General features: G+C 44.8%; 1 protein-coding gene across 1 annotated transcript in view; it reads right to left on the bottom strand.

Moving 5' to 3' along the window:
- Positions 1-9080, bottom strand: part of LOC111150999 (neurofascin) — a 93910-nt gene extending 84830 nt beyond the window's left edge. Inside the window, exon 1 of the mRNA XM_022508686.1 lies at positions 9041-9080. The gene's annotated coding sequence lies outside the window, so the exon portion shown is untranslated. The remainder of the gene's footprint in view (positions 1-9040) is intronic.
- Between the last annotated feature and the right edge of the window lie 8828 nt (positions 9081-17908).

The following is a 17908-nucleotide window of genomic DNA, read 5'->3' as shown; positions in this document are numbered from 1 at the left end:
AAAAAGGAACACCTATCGAGCATCTTCTCAGCAGACACTCTCATCTCTCTTTTTCTGAAATCCTCACCCCAGTGCCTTTCTCAGAGCTTTCTGTCTGATCTGTCGGGGTACTGTTTTCTCTGTCCCACAGACGGGTCTCAGTATGCAGGGACTCAGCTGCACCAGGCAGTAGTCCTAGAACTGCTATCTCCTCCATTCCCAGCCTGCCGACTCCCGGATCCAGGGGCTTCGGTGTAGCTGTCCTGGGTTCTGAAGTCCACCTGCGGCTCGGTATAGCTGTCCTGAGTTCTGAAGTCCACCTGCCACACGGGGACGGCCCTGGGTCCTACAGCGAACTGTCCACCCCATCCCCCTCCTGCACTCTAATCCTCCCCACCCCCGACCACCTCCCTTCCATCTCTCTCATGCCAAGGAATAAACGATGCAACAGATGGTGACCCGAGCCTGCTCCACTCCCTCTGCTCACAGGCATTTGAAGGCCAGGGGGTGGGTTTCCTAGGAAACTGGAAATGCCCCCTACTGAGGATCATCAGCCTCTCCCAAGGAGACAGAGCGCCAAGCAAGGAGGAGAAAGACAGAAGGATCTCTGAAAAAGACAAGCGTAGAAGGGAGAGCAGCAGGGAGGAGTCCTTGGCTTTCTCTTCTGGGAGCACTTGCCAAAAGATTACATCTCCCCACATCCCCCTCCTCACCCGCATGGAATGACCGCATGTCTCAGCATCTTTAAGAAAGTGTCTGCCCACACAATGCACCCACGTCCCACTCTAAAGGGCTGTCTGTAACTACACCAAACCCTCTGGGTCACCGGGGCTTGACAGCCGAAGAAATCACTCACCAGCCTGCTTCTAGACGCTGGCCTCTCCCCATGCCCAGGAGGAGAGAGACCCAATTTCCTTGTCTGCGTGGGGGTTGAACCAGTTGTCTTGTAGGATTTCTCCAATAGACAAGGAAACCCAGTATATGGGATTGACTCCCCCTCTTCCCCCACCTCCCTTCTCAGGGTTGGAGGGGGGTGGTCTCCATCTGTTCAGTGGCTGTTACAGCCTTGGCTCCCTTTCATTGTCACAGGGAGAGAACTGGGAGGAGTAAAGGGCTGTTTAACCGTTGACAGTGATCCACTTGGTGGTAGTGGCAGGCAGGGGAACCTAGCAGACCCAACCCCTCCTCTTCTTGCCTCAGCTAAGTTCACAGAGGCCACGGGACTCAGCAGGAGTGGGGGATGGGGGAACAACAGTATCAGGTGGACCTTGATTCCCACCTGGGGAGGGAGCCAAGGAGGAACACCTGGCTTTCAGATTAGGGATTTGGCTGAAAACAGCTGCTTCCTGCTCAACACCCAGAACTAATCTATAGGTTGAAACCTGAACCACTTGGCTATTTATTAAGCTGGGGGCGAGGGAGCGAGAGAATGGGAGAGAAGAAAGGGGGAAGAGGGCCTTCCCTCAAGGTGACCACCATGAATATCTAGTGAATATCCAGTTTTCGCACCAGGTTCTATAGGGGCACAAAGTACTTACAGGGCACCCTGGTGTTCATAAGGCACCAGGCAGGCTGGGGCCCCAGAAGAAGGCTGCACCGACCAAGAGAGTGTAGCCACTCCAAGGGGGCAGGGTGGTGCTCCCGTGGGACTGCCATGGCGTAAGTGGTTGGGTCACCAAGGCAATGGAGCTTGGACACGGAGGCCTGCAGTGATTCTCTTCCCTAACTGCACTGTCAGGGTCTACCACACAGCTTTTAGCCATGTCCTTGTCGAAGGCCTTTTTAGGTTGTCCTTCCTTATTTTTCCTCCATTACAGCAATGCCACAATGAACACCCTTATACATACAGCCTGATACGTGGAGGAAGTGGGGTTGCTGTACCATCTCACCTCTCCATCATCTCATCCAGGCCAGCTGGAGCCTGGCACCTCTTAGCCTGGCCTGGCAGGGAAGGCCAAAATGTACAGGTGGCCTGGTCCATAGCCTGGTCCTGCCGACAGCTCCCACACGGGCCAGCGGTTTGCTGGCCACATGGGGAAGGACATGGCTTATGCTAGAATCCGGCCGGCTTTCTGAAGTTCTTTGGGGCTGCGCATTTTCTCCCCCTATTATTATTGTTTACTCGTTCATCCTCTAGGAGGCAAGACTAGAGGACATAACGTGGAACGGGAGAGGCTCTCCAATGTGAGCGTAGCTGAGGACTCGCTGGGTTAACAGGCTGTGCAGGGGCTGGCTTAAACAAGGTTTGGGGGCTCTCTGTGACTTTCCGTGTCTCAGGCTCCACTCACTGGCCCTGCTTGTGGTTAACTGAGCTCTGGCCAGTCTCCTTCCATATACAGATTAGCAGGTAAAGCAGACGGTAAAGGAAACAGACGTTAACAGGTGTGGACTGCCCCCACCTCAGAGCCATCAGGATAAACCAAACTGATTCCAGGAAAGGTGGCTTGGGAGGATGAACACGGAACAACCCCCTTGGGCAGGAATTCTAGCACCTCCAGGAAGGAGAAAGGAACTCCCCTCTCTCTACAATTCAGCGACCTAGCTTCTCACTGTTTGGCTCCCCATCTTCTACCCTCAGGGAGAAAGTTTCACAGCAATTAGGCGCACATCTTTCTTCACAGCTGGAGAGAGAGGGTTGTGAGTCCCCCACCCCCTTGCCAAGGGGGTGGGGAAGACATCCAGGGTAGCAGCAGCTGTCTCCCTGGGGCCTGTTATTACAGGGAAGTGGCTGAGCGGAAGGCTGGAGGGGAAGTGATCATAATCCTACACAACAGGTCTCCAAGGGTGGGGTCCAAGATTTGGGTAAGAAGGAGGGATCTGGGAGGGAAAAAAGATGGACATTGAGGATAGAGGGCCAGAAAGAAAGGCTTGCCTTTAATATGAAAAGACCTAGGGTCCTTCAGAAGGTGACACACAGTGGGGCACCTGGGTGGCTCAGTGGGTTAAAGCCTCTGCCTTCGGCTCAGGTCACGATCCCGGGACCCTGGGATCGAGCCCCGCATCGGGCTCTCTGCTCCGCGGAGAGCCTGCTTCCTCCTCTCTCTTCCGCCTGCCTCTTGCCTACTTGTGATCTGTCTGTCAAATAAATAAATAAAATCTTTAAAAAAAAAAAAAAAAGAAAGAAGGTGACACACAGTGATCCCATGACCCAAAAACGCCACTTCTGGGTAGGTACCAAAAAGAACGGAAGACATGTCCACACGAAAATCCGCACAGGAATGCTCACGGCAGCATAACTGACAATCGCCAGAAAGTGGAATGACTCAAATGTCCATCACCCGATGGATAGATAAATAAAATGTGGTACGTCCACCTGACGCCATCCTGCTAGGCCACGAAGGGGAGCGAGGTGTGGAATCACGCTAAAACACGGCCGCACTATGAAAACCTCACGAGAAGTGAGAGAAGCCAGTCGCAAAGATCACGTATTGCATCGTCCCACTAATATAAAATGCACAGAGTAGGTATATCTATAGAGGTAGAAAGTAGATCAGCGTTGTCTATGGCTAGAGGAAGATGACAGCGGGGGGGAGGGGACCCCTAATGGGTATGGAGTTTTACGGGGCTGGAGGGCAAATTCTATGAAAATGTTCTAAAATTAATTGTGGTGATGGTATGGGAATTATATCTCAATAAAGCTGTTATTTGAAATATCAATAAGAAAAAAGAATTGCATAAGGAATAGGAAGAAGGTTTTGTTAGAAAACTGTGGTATTTCAAAAAGGAAAGTGAATGGTAAAATTTACAAACGTGGTTTCAAATGTTGAAAGGAACTTAATGAACTAAGTTTCTTTTTTTTTTTTTTAAGAGTTATTCATTTTCAAGAGAGAGAAAGAGAGAGAGCGTGCATGCCCCCTCCAAGTGGGGAGAGGGGCAAAGGGAGAGAATCCTGGAGCCATCCAAGCAACCCTCTGAATTAAGTTTCTTCCTTTCCTTTCGTTTCCTTTCTTCTCTTCCCTTTTCTTTTCTTTTCTTTCTCCCTCCTTCCTTCCTTTAAAAGATTTATTTACTTATTTTTGAACTAAGTTTCTTAATGGGATCTAACAAACGCTTGTTAAAATTTACGAGATTTATGAAGACAACTATAAAATTTGTCAGTTGAAAAGTTTAAGGAAGAATTCAGTTTGGGGACTTGGAAATGTAATATATTGGATATTGATTTAAAACAAAAGACGGAGGGCTAAGTGTTTGTCTGCCACCTTGGGCAAGCCACAGTTCTGTCCCCCACCCCCCAGTGAATTGCAAAATGCTATATGGAGGGCATCGGTAGAGAGAACAGGTAGCAAACTCAGACCCTCTCAGAAGCTTTCCTAAAGGAAGACTGCTGTGCATCTAAAGCCCTAACCATCTTTCTTTCAAATCCAGCTTCCTCCCCCAGGCACTGACCAGTGGCCTCCCAGGTTCCCTGAGTGGGGTGCCCCATCTGGATTCCTGGTCACTGTCCATCCGAGGACCTACCATCTGGATCCGTCTGCTCACATCACTTGGGTTAAGCTGCTTACTCTGTCCTCTCTTTGTGGGATTCTAAGCCTGCTTTCACAGACCGAGGTTCTGAAGCCATTTAAAAACCACAGACTGAGCTCAAGCCAGGAAAAAAAAGAGGGACAAGATTAAAGGGGAAGCTTGTTTGGGGTGCAGGAGAGAGGACCTTGAGCCCCTTAATCAGAAGGTGAGCTTCCTGAGGGTGGGGGCAGTAGCTCCTACCTTGTTCCTGTGTCCTTCGTGGGAATAAGGGCTTGTCGGTTCAAAGCCAAATAGGTCTGGGTGTAATCAATAAAGGTGAACAATGAACTCACTAGGACATCACGCAGACCAGGAGAAACACACCAGACATGGACACAGAGACGTGGCTTCAATGCCCCCTCAGCCACCAACCTGCTGCGTGGTCAACAATGTGTTTACTGTCTCCTGGAGCCTCAGTTTTCTTGTCTTTAAGAGTGGGATGAAGACACTTATTAAAAGGTTGTTGCGATGATTATGAATTAAATGGACTGCTTTGAGTCAATTCATATTTCATCAATTAGTGGGGTAATGTCTATGTATAGCATCTAACCCAAGGCCTGGCACAAACTTGGCGTTCAAAAACCACTGGTCCTTCCTCCTATTCCCCAAGTTACAGCTGGTGTATGGTATCCTTCCGTGGCTTTGGATGAGCTGGGCTTTCGAATCTACAAGTCTGCTTTGTACAACTTCAGAATGCCCAATGCCTGTGCAAATAACCAAATACTGGCTCTGTGGCCAAGTATTAAAACCAACATAGGTCACCTGCCCAGGCACTGACCACTTCAGACCCGGGAGGGAGAGCCGCGTCAGTGCTTCGGAGGTAACTCCCATCCTGCTCTCCTTACTGGTGGAGCCACTGATATTCCAAGGATAACACATCCCCAGTTGCATTTTTTTAAAAATTCCTGTTGGGGGCACCTGGTGGCTCAGTGGGTTAAACCTCTGCCTTCAGCTCAGGTCATGATCTCAGGGTCCTGGGATCAAGCCCCGTCTCAGTGCCTGCCTCTCTGCCTTGTGATCTCTCTCTGTGTTAAATAAATAAATAAAATATTTAAAAAAAATTCCTGTTGGACCGATAAAGTGACACATGGAGGAGAAGACTAAGACAGCAGGAGGGAGTGGCCTCTGTCCCCCCTCCCTCTCTCCGGCCCCCTCCATTTACATCCTAGACAGGCATCAGTCCCGATCCCCTGCCATCCCGGCAGGCTTCTGCAGGCTGGGGTGTGTGAAGATACGGGAGCCTGGAGGAGGGGATGTGGCACAGGCGGGGAAGGTGGCGGCCTGTGTGAGAAGGTGCGCCATGTGTCTGGGAGTCTGGTGCGAAGCGCAGGCGGCGACGCGCTTACGCTGAAGACTGGCTCCGGCGGCGCTGGGGAAAGCTTTGAGTCTTATGCCCTGAGAAGCGCATCTGTCAGCAAGCAGAACGGCCTCTCTCTTGGCTGGAGATGAGGTCCTCTTATTAGAAATAAAAACCCAGAGGTGACTTGCTGTCTCAAACTCAACAGTCCCGCCTCTGCTAAAAAGGTGGGCTTAGCAGGGTGGCAGCAAAGGCCAAGGGGTGGAGAAGAGATGGCATCACTTCAGGAGAAACGAGGGAGACAGCTGTTTGGGGAATAGTTGTCACGTCCCCACACCCAGGCTACAGACCTCAGCGCCCCAGGAGAGGGTGGCTAAGCACAGGTACTACCTCAGGGCCCGGGAATCAGTCTTGGGGCAGGGGATGGAGACACAAAACAGCTCCTAATAAAGATCCCCCGCTCTTCCATCAACCTGCAGCCCTGCGTCCTGAGCCTGCGTTGTCCTGTTAGAATGCTGCTGCATGGAGGAGGCCCAGCTTCTCCGCAACGGGCAGAAGAGCTTAGGAGTGTGAGTGCGATTAACCGAATGGAAGCGGAAAGCCTGGGGAACTGGGAGGTTTCTCTGCCTTGCTTCAGAGGGCGGGTGTCCGCTCCAAGTGCCCAGTGAGGACCCAGAGCCAGTGAGGACCCAGAGCCGTAGCACTGGGGTGGGGGAGAGCGGGGGTGGGGGAGAGATTAGGCTGCGTGGGGACATCACGCAGGGAGGGAGGAGTGTGCTGAGAGCAGATGCCTGGGGTAGCTCCAGATGGCAGTGGCCTCAGAACAAAAGGGGAAGAGCCAGAGGGAAGAAGGACCCAGAAACAGAGGACTGGCCCCTGCAGGCTTCTGAAATCAGATTCCCACCTGGAACCTGGCTGGAGGCGGGCCAAGCGAAGGTGACCCAGAATTTCCAAGAAGATTCGGAAGCGGCCACCCCGAACCCGACTGTGCGGGTCCCAGGGCAGGACTGCTGGGATTCACACTCATGGCCTGGCCCTTACGCAGATGTGCAGCTTTGGGCACCAGCCTTAATCGTGCTGCATCTGTGTCACCAGTAGCATGTGAGCAATTAACGGGCCCTAATTCACAGGTTTGTTGCGAGGATGACACAGAAGAGCGACGTCAGCACAGAGCACAGTGCCCGGTGCATACGGGGAGCACTCAGGATGTTGATTACTGTAAGGATGACGGTGATCGCCCTCGAAAGAAACCTGGATCAGCTCCCCTTCTCTCAGAACTTCCTGTTCCCTCAACAGCCATATGGGCCTGTTTGCATGTACTCTCTGCACTCTTCTTTTCTTTTTAAAGGGTTCTCTGTGCATCTGAAAGTCCCTGGACCTACTGACCCCTCAGGGTGTGCCGGTGCCTGAGGCTGGAGCCGGCAGTGTGGGGTCACGGCAAGAAAAACAGCGGTCATTGAGGGCACCTCACTTCTAGGATGGGCTCCGCCACTAAGGAATTTTGTGGACCTGGGAGAAATAACTTCTTGAGCCGCAGTGTATTCCTCAAATGGGATAAAGACCCCAGCCTTGCTCGCACCACAGAATGGTCATGAAGGTCAAATGATGTAATTAAATGGATGCACTATCAAAATTAAGCTCGGAACCCATATTAGCGATTGCTGGTTAGGTTGGAAGTGTTCGGAGGGGCAAGCCAGCACAAGTTTGCGCTGCTATCACCTGACAAGGTGGGGGTCTCGGGAGGCAACCTACAGTGCTGGTGTCCAGAGAGGGCAGTGAGGGGCTCCGGCGGGCACAGGGACAGACAGGAGGGAGGGTATCTGAAAAAGCGCCCAGAGAGGGGGCATGGCCACACAACACTGCCTACCTCCCGATTCCACCCCAGCTCCAGAGGTCTGTTCCCATGCTGTTTTTCAGAGCCCTATATGCCCATGAAAACAGCAGGAATACCACTTTTACAATCAGGGTCCTCCAAAAACAGCAGAACAAAAGAATGGTGCCTCCCACCCCCAAGGTCAGGTGGTATGTTCAAGTTCAGTATTTAGTAACAATGATTCAGTGAAAAGCCCTGTGGTCTGATGGATTTCCCGAGCAGTCCCTGAAAACCTGGCAGTGTTTTAAAGGCAAGTCATAGCCCTAAAAGGGTCCATAGAGAAACCACCTTGATAAGACAAGTACATCTGAGCTCTGTTGATAGGCTAGATAATAATAACTTTCCTTTACTAAACACCTGCTACATGTCAGGCACTGTGCAGCGCTCTTTGTACATTTCATCTTTGATCTTTACAAGATGTCCGTTATTATCCCCATTGCATAAACGAGGAAATTCAGGCCTACAGCAGTTAGAAACACTCCTAAAGTCACCAAGCAAGTAAAGCTGGATTTTGTCCAGATCCAAAATCCATGTCATCAGCAAGCTCTGCTCCCACCTTTCAACCCCCTCCCTGCAGCCCTGCCCACCCCACCCCGAGCCCCATCTCCCAACTCCTGGGAGAATGAAGACATTTGGAAAGGGGGCTGGAGAGAGAAAGACAAAATGCCATGAGGCAGAGGTGCCAAGAGTCAAGAATAAGGAAATCTTTCTCTGTTCAGGCCTCCAGGCCACTAGCTTGTGATCTGTCACCAGTGACTCCTCCGTGAAAACTGCAACCTTCACTTCACACATTTCCTCCCCTGCCTCCCCCCAGCCTGAGATTCAAACAGCAGCCGCGGGCAGGGCAATTCTAGTTGAGAATGGAACAATGCAACGTGCACACAGGGTCTGCTTCAGTGATGCGGCCTCGGGTTGCTCACTGGGCCATGGACAGCGGTCCATCTGCCGGGGCCCAATGCCCCGCCCAGAGGAGGGGTTCTCCAGACTGCCCCCCATATGCTGAGGCTGTCACTCAGGAGGCTCCCAGGTTGTGGAGGCCAGGCTATGTGGGGCGGGGCAGGGGGCTACGGATCACCAATCTGTTTCCCAATTTTTCAATTCCGGTGGACAGTTGGACAATGACAAGTCTAATGCCACTGACTGCATCGCTGGAGAAAAGGAGCGAAAGCTGCCCGGTGCCAGTCTCCTTGCAAAGCGGAGCCTGGAGGTCTGGCTCTGTGGCCAGCCAGCTCCCGGGAGAAGGAAGGAGATGTCCTTTTATGGGACTCGGGAAGCCAAAGAACCTTGGCTCATCAAAGAGAAGAGGAGAGGCAAGAATCTCCCCCCACCCCCGTCTCTGAGCCGCATGCACCGGGCCAAGCCCCCCTCACCCCACTCACCCCACTCACCGTCTCTGCCTCATTCAGCCTCCTTCTTGCGATACCAGAGGCGCTCTTCCAGCTTGCAGCGGGAAGGAAAGCTCCAGGGTCCCAAATTGCACATAAGTCAATCAACCTGTCACAAAGCAAGCACAAAGAGCCCCAGGGTCACTCTTGGAAAGGAAAAGAAAAGGCTTTGTGGTTTGCAGTCTGTTCATTCACTGGGAAATTACATCGTTGTCCACACCCATTTGGAAAGTTTTGCTTAGCATAATGACATCTTTGTTTAAAGAAATTCAAGGCACTGGGCAAGAGAGGAGAGCAATTCTGCAAGGTGCCTAATCATGCCAGACTTTGGTGGTCTCTCTCATCCATAAGATCATTATTAGTGCCCTGACATCATAAACTAACTGCTGATTCCCTGTTCACCTAAAGGAGTTAAGTCCTATCTTCGAGCATTTCTCCTATACCCATGGGGGAATTAACCCATAATTATCTCATTAATTGTCTTAACTTAGGAGAGAGATTGGGGTTTTCTTCCCCACCTACAGATAATCAAACTGAGTTCACCATAAATCCATCTACAACATTGAAAGGAGATCTAAATTTAGGGTCAGGGCACATGGATTTGAAGTTCTAATTTGTTACGTCATTTAGGGTGGATCACGTCCCTGCATGTGTCTCACAGTTTCTTTATCTGTAAAATGGGGAGAAGTTACTACTAGTTAGAACTTATAGGTTCAAGCCCAGTGCCAGTCAGTCCTTCTGGGCAACCATTTAACCTTTCTTGGTGCAGATAACATATCTCACTTAATCATTTGCTTTAACATTAAAATGTGTCTGCAGGAAATGGTAAAATCCACCTTTGTGAAAGGGAATGTGGCAACATGTATCAAAATACGCATGCACTCACTCTTTGACTGGCAATCCCAGTTCTAGGAATCTGTTTGAAATATATCCTATATGCCTATGTCGTGATCTCTACTGTTAAGTGGAAAAAACATGATAGAGAAAAGTGTGTTTAATGTGCTATTATTTATTTAAGAAAGGGAGAGAGACATGAAGATAAATATGTACCTGCTTATTTTTTTTTAAAAGACAATAAGAGGATAAAGCATAAAATATAATTTAAGGGGCACCTGTGTGGCACTGTCAGTTAAGCATCAGACTCTTGGTTTTGGCTCAGGGTCATGAGATCGAGCCCCACATCAGGCTCCATACTCAATGAGGAGTCTGCCTGAGACTCCCTTGCCCTCTGTCCTTCCACCTCACATGCGCTCTCTCTCACACACAAATAAATAAATCTTTTAAAAAATTTACAATTTAAAAGACCTACAGAGAGGGGGAGGAATGACGTGGATGGGATAGGAATAAAAGTTGGGTTTTAAATAGACCTTGTTGTGTGAATTTGCTTTGGATTATGTAAGTATCTGACAAAATTATAAAAGCACAATTAATATTTTTTAAAAGAAATGTCAAAAAATAAAATGCAACAAGTGAGTTCATGTGTCCAGTTGGCTGGCACTACACATAGAAAAATTAAAACACAGTAATTTGAATATCCTTGGAAGAATATACCTAAGAATGAAAGGAACTACCCCATTCCCTGAGCCCCTCCAACCCTAAACTGTTTTCAATAATCATATTATTGATGGTACTATTCTGTTCTTCTTATTGTTATTCTGGGACTTTTGTAATGTATTATGAGATAAGTCAAAGGAATAATACTACTAATGTTGCTGAAAAAAAGTTTCTTCTTGAAAGGTGATACAGATGCAAGATGGATGAGATCAGGTAAAAAGTCTGTAGCCCTGATTGTTAACTGGAGTCTCAGTATGAACTTCCTATGTTTTATCTTGCACACATTCTTGCATGCATGCACACACGTGCACACACAAAGCGTACTCCCTAGCCCTGTCCACTGTAAAACCAAGAAACAAGGATCATCCCAGGAGGACTGAGCACCCCTGGCAATCAGTTTAGGAACTCTAAAACCTAACCACCCCCCACAAAGGAACAGGATTCTTTGGGGAAATGTCTGAGGCAGCAGTTGTACAAGATAAGCCTAGAACACCTCATCAAACCAAAAGATCAAATGCAGCATCAAAGACATCTTCTAAGAGTCATGCCAAAAGGTCTCAAAAGCCATCCAGAATAAGGTTTCCTTGGTCAACCTGGACATCTACAGGGATCATAACTGCAATAGATTGAAACACAACAAATATGTTACAAACCCCTAAGAATATCTCTTAAAACTCCAAACAACCCATTTTGAGGATATTAGGGAAATACTTCATTATTTTGAAAACAGGTCAATAAAGCAAAAGAAGAAAAGGTGGGTGGGGGGATAGCTGAGACAGGACTGGTCTTGTACTGATGACTGTTGCAGACAACGATGGGCATGTCAGGTTCGTTACATAATTCTCTCCTTTGCAAAACATTTTCCAAATACAAATAAATTTTGAATGCTAGAACAGACTGAGAGACAAGAAATCATTAGAATGCTAATTCTTGAAACCCTTTCAAACCAGTTATTTAATCTTAACAGTAATCCAGTCTAATAATGAAGGATGCAGATATCATCATCCCCATTTTCACACTGGAGGAAACAGGTAGAATAAACCCATGTTCTTATCCCGAAGTATTCAAACCCACATGTTCTTATCCCCAAGACCCACTGTTCCACAGCTGCTTCTTTAATATCCCCATTTGTATATCTGGGTTAATAAAACTTTCCTTGCCTATATGAGGGCATTGGAGGGCTACAATGAGATAACGTGTGGGAAAGCACTTGGAAAACAAATCCTTGTACAAATATTTTACTGTCATTTGAAAACTGGGGATCATATCTGCCCTATCAGGTTGCCATATCAAATGAGAGCTGTGATTTAAAGAGAGATGAACAAATATAAAGACAGACAGAGAACCTTAAAGATGAGGAGGTTATAACTACCCCCAATGTTTTTATCATCATTGCTCACAGCACTTCAGTGTTAAGTGAGAAGGGAGACTTAGAATCCATGGTAAAGACTCTCCACCTGACCCAGGGGTAAGATGGTTTCAGGAAGGACACCTGGTGCTCTGGGGAGGAACCATGATCAAGCGATACCTGATATCCCACAGGCTGCAAGAAGAGTGGCTCTCGGTAACAGATGGATGGGGCCACTCCCAGGTTGCTGGGCATCCGAGGTACTACCTCCAACTTCTAGAGGCCAGACACCTGCTGGTACCTCTGAACGAGGCGTAAGTTACAGGGGGAACAGTGGGCAATGGAATGTGCTTCCCAGTAATAAGGGGCAGGCAGAGCATGTCATACTGATGACCAGAAGGAATGTTTGGGGTTGCTCATTGGCTCCCAAAATGCTATCTCTTGGCCTTCCTATCTCAGTGTCTGCGTGGGGAGTGTTTACAGATTTCTTCTCAGCAAATGCTTATTCTCAGATTGTCCTGCCTCTGGCCACAGAATAAAAGTGGGACTGGGGAATCTCCAACACTTTCTTGCCTTGGAATTCTATGAGTCCATAAGTGCATTTTCTGAAGACAGAAAAAATCAAAGTACTCCTGAGTCCTGGCTCATGTCCCTCCTCCCCCCAGATATTTAATCTGTGCAGTGGGAACGAAGACTTTTTAGTCTCTGTCTCTATTTCTTTCTGGAGGTTCTTACTTAAGCTAAGCATTTAAAATTTTTATTTTACTTTTTTTGGATAGGTAGTCCCTTCACATAATATGAAATTCAAAAGATGCAAAGGAGTGTATAACAAGAGTATATATTAAGAAGTTTATATGAATAATATGTATACGTATATATGAGTAAATTCCCCTCCCAATCCTGTACCCCCCTTCCCAGTTCCACTTAGCCCCTCTCCCTGGCCAGCCACTGTTAGCAGTGTGTTGTGTATCCTTTCAGAGGCTGGCTGTGTCTACATAGATACACATTTTTTGAAAACGACAACATACTATACATATTTTTCACCTACCTTGCTGTTCTTGGTTAACAAACATCTTAGATATCTTTCTATATTAGCTTATGTAAAGCTGCTTTTAGCAGCTGCATAGTATTTCATTGTATGAACATATCATATTTATGTGCTCAATCCTCTACTCGTAGACATGTAGGATGTTTGTAATCATTGGATGTGGAAAATTGCTCCAATACATATTCTTGGATATATATATAATCTCTCACGCTTGCAAGACTATTTATAGGATAAATTCTTGGATACAGAATTTCTGGGTCAAAGGGAATGTGGCCAAATTGCTCTCCATGAAGGCTGTGACAGTTTATACTCCCACCAGCCATATTTGAGTTTCTGATTCCCACTTCCCCAATACGCTGTATTAATAGTTTTGTTTTGGTTTGGTTTGGTTTGGGTTTTGTTTTGTTTTGTTTTGGTTTGGTTTGGTTTCTTTTTGGTCTTTGACAATCTAATTGCCTTTTGTGGTTCATCTATTATGAATGAATTTGAGTATTTCCTTTCTTTAAATTGTTCCTATTCTTTGTTCATTTCTCTATTAGTTGGCTTATTCTTATCAGTTTGAAGAAACTCGTTACTTACTAGGAAAATTACCTCTTTATCTATAAGAGGAGCTTAAAATTATCCACATCATTATTTTTATCCTGACTTTATTTGTGCACTAAATACATACATTAGAAAAGAAGAAAGTCTCAAATCAATAATATGAGGTCCCACTTCAAGAAAGTAAAGAGGATGAAATAAACTCAAAGCAAGCAGAAGGAAGAAAACAAGAAACAGCAGAAATAAATGAACTAGGAAGGAAAACCAATATAGAAAATCAATGAAATGAGCTGGTTCTTTTTTCTTTCTTTTTTTCCTAACATGAGCTAGTTCTTTGAAAAGATCAATAGAATCAACAAATCTCTAGCAAAACTGAAAAAGGAAAAAATTGCCAATATCAGGAATGAAAAAGGAGATGTCATTAAAGACCCTCCAGACATCAAAAGGATATAAGAAGACACTACAAACAACTCTATATACATATATTTAAAAACTTACTCAGAATGGACAAATTCCTCAAAAATGGAACAACTCCTAATATGAAATAGATAATTCAAATGGGTTTGTAATTGTTAAAGAAGCTGAATTCATAATTTAAAAACTCCCAAAGGAGAAATCTCCAGGTCTAGACTGTTTCACTGAAGAATTCTAGCAACTTTTAAAGAAGAATCAACACCAATTTTAGAAAATCTCTTCCATACTATAGAAGAGAACACTTGCCAATTTATTTTATGAAGCTAGGTGACTCTGAGAGCAAAATCAGACACAGACAGAAAAAAAAGAAAAAGAAAACTAAAGATCGATAATACCTCTCATGACCATAAATACAAATATCTTTTTAAAAAATTAGCAAATAAAATTCAGCAATATATGAAAAGAATTGTACACTATGACCAAGTAGGTTCATTCCACAGAAGAAAGGCTGGCTTAATATTCTAAAATCATCAAAGAAATCTACCATATTCACAAGCTAAGGAAGAAAAATCACATGATCCTATCAATCAAGGCAGAAAAAGCATTTGATAAAATTCAACACCCATTCATGATTTAAAAAAAAAAAACTTTCAGGAAAAAATTTAAGAGAAACTTCCTCAGTTCAATTTTTAAAAATCTACAAAACATCTCCAGCTAACATTATACTTAACGGTGAAAGACTGAAATTTTTCCCCTTAAAATTGAAGACAAGGCAAAGATGTGCATTTTCACTGATCTTACTCAACATAGTGCTTGAAGTTATAGCCAGTGGAATAAAACAAGGAAAGGAAGTCAAGGGTGTACAGGACAGAGAAGAAGAAATAAAACTGTTTCTATTTGCAGATAACATGATGGTCTATGTAGAAAATCTCAAGGAATCTATAAAATAAGAAACAAAAAACCTGTTCAGAAATAATAAATGGAATCATCATGATTTTAGCATATAAGATAAGCATTTGAAAACCAACTGTATTTCTATATACAAGCAATGAACACATGGAAAAATTAAAAATACAATGCCATTTACAATCCCTCCAAAAAACAAAATACTTAGGTATAAAATGAACAAAACGTGTACAGGATTCATATGTAGAAAATGATGCAGTGCCTATGGAAAAAAATCAAAGCTCTAAATGGACAGAGAGACACATCGTGTTCATGGATTGGAAGACTCAACACAGCAAAGGTGTGAAGTCTCCCCAAACTGATACAATTGCTCAGTGCAATCTGTATCAAAATCCCAGCAAGACTTTCGGTAGACACAGACAGATTATTCTAAAATTTAAATGGAAACACAAAGGAACTAGAATAGCTAACAAGATCTTGAAAAAGAAGAAGAACACGGGAGGAAGCAGTCTGTCCAACTGAAAGACTCATTAGATAGCTCCAGTAATAAAAGAATGTATGGTACTGGTAAAGGAACAGCCACATATTTCAATGCAACAGAACAGGGAATCCAGAAGTAGATCCACACAAATATACTGAACTAATTTTTGTCCAAGATGCAAAGGCGATGGTGCAATGGAGGAAAAGAGAGCCTTTTCCGCAAATGGTGCTGGCGCAACTGGACATTAATGAGCCATAAAAACAACAACAACAACAAAAAACCCATAAAAACCCAAAACCACAAAATTCATCCTAAGTCCTTATACAGAAATACAAAAGTAATACAGACTAGACAGAAATAAGTCTCCATTGAAATGGAGGGAAGACTTAAATGTAAAATGTAAACTTTTAAAACTTGTAGAATTAAAACAGAAAATCTTTGAGATCTAGGGGCAGGCAAACAGTTCTTTAGTTTGATGCCAAAAGCACCACTGCATAAAAGAAAAAAACTGATAAGCTGGATTTCATCAAAATTAAAAACACTCTTCTGCAAAAGAGGTTGACGAGTGGGAGAAATCACACATATGACAAAGAACTAGTTCTGGAATATATAAAGAATTTCCAAAACTCAGCACCAAAGACACAAACGATCCAACTGGAACACGGCCAAAAGACATTTCACTGAAGAAGACATTCAGATGGCAAATAAGCACTTGAAAAGCAGTTCAACGTCACCAGCCATTAGCGGAATGCAAATTAAAAGTGCAATGAAAAGGAAAGAGACAGGACAATAATGAGCTATCATTACACACCTATCAGAATGGCTAAAATAAAAAATAATGACCACACCAAACACGGGTAAGATGCGAAAACACTAAATCACTCATACATTGCTGGTGGAAACATAAACTGGTACAGCCAGGTTACAATACACTTTGGCAGTTTCTTAAGAAATTAAACATATAAACTATAAAATAACCCAGCAAGTGCACTTCTGTACATTTATCCCAATAAAACAAGGACTTATGTCCACACAAAAACCTACACAGGAATGTTTATAGCAGTTTTATTCATAATAGCCCCAAATGCAAACAACCCAAGGATCCTTCCATGGGGGCATGGTTACACTGTGGTATAGTATAGTGGAACATTACAGCAGCAATAAAAAGGGAAGAATTACTGATACATGTGGCAATTTAAATACATCTCCAGAGATTTATGGTGAATGAAAGAAGCCAATCCTCTAAACTTAATATATTGTAATTCTATTTATATAACATTCTGGAAATGACAAAATTATAGAAATGGAGAACAGATTAGTGGTTGCCATAGATAAAGGAAGGTGGGTTGTGCTGGGAGAAGATGGGTGCAGCTTTAAGATGTCCACAAGAGGAGGGGCATCTGGGTGGCTCAGAAGGTTAAGCATCTGACTCCTAGTTAAGGCTCGGGGTCATGGTCTCGTGGTGGTAGGACCCAGCCCTGTGTCAGGCTCTGCTCTCAGTGTGTAGTCTGCTTCTGATTCTCTCTCCCTCTCCTGCTCTCTCTCTCTCAAATGAATGATAAATAAAATTTTTGAAAAAAAATGTCAACAAGAGGGATCCTGGCTGTGATGGAAATAGTTTCCATCTTGACAGTCTATTGTCAATATCTTGGCTATTGTACTATTATTTGTTTGTTTGTTTGTTTAGAGGGGAAGACGGAGAGAGAGCATCTTAAGCAGGCTCCATGCCCAGTGTGGAGACTGATGGGGGTCTGGAGCTCATGACCTGAGACCACAACCTGAGCTATAATCAAAAGTCAGATGCTTAACCAACCAAGCCATCCAGGGGCCCCAGGTTGTGCTATACTTTTGCAAGCTACTATTGGAGGAAGCTGGGCAAAGTATACAAGGGATCTATCTGTATTATTTGCTACAATTGCCAGTGAATCTATAATTGTTTCAAAATAAAAAAGTTTGGTTAAAAATAGTTTTCATGGGGCACCTGGGTGGCTCAGTGGGTTAAAGCCTCTGCCTTTGGCTCAGGTCATGATCCCAGGGTTCTGGGATCGAGCCCTGCATCTGGCTCTCTGCTCAGTGGGGGGCCTGCTTCCTTCTCTCTCTCTCTGCCTGCATCTCTGCCTACTTGTGATCTCTGTCTGTCAAATAAATAAATAAATAAAATCTTTAAAAAAATAGTTTTCAGTTGCTTCTCTTTGCATTCTATGTAAATATAACATCTCTTCCTTTCCAATCTTTATACCTCATTTCTTTCTCTCAGCAGATTAAACTTAAAATGCAAAAACAAATGCAAAACAAATTAGGAAGAAAAATCTGCTACTACAGAAAGTAATACAAACTAGATGGAAATATTTTTTTAAACATATTTTCATTATGGGCTAGCATGGATTACAAAATTTTGACAGTATTTTCAAAATTTTCAAAAAACAAAAACACTTTCTCAGATGTATTAAAAAGCTACTTCTCCTCAAAATAAATTGCCCAGTGCTGAGCATCAAGAGTGTTCAATAATGACATTTCTAAGGAAAGAGATTCATTAACTTTCCTTGATAACTTGCTTCACTGAGGGGATCTCACATTCCA

Source organism: Enhydra lutris, unplaced genomic scaffold, assembly GCF_002288905.1.
Source record: "Enhydra lutris kenyoni isolate GAN:26980312 unplaced genomic scaffold, ASM228890v2 scaffoldscaffold25, whole genome shotgun sequence".
NCBI classification, from domain to species: Eukaryota; Metazoa; Chordata; class Mammalia; order Carnivora; family Mustelidae; genus Enhydra; species Enhydra lutris.
The sequence above is the reverse complement of the archived record's forward strand: the minus strand, read 5'-3'. Positions and strand labels throughout refer to the sequence as shown.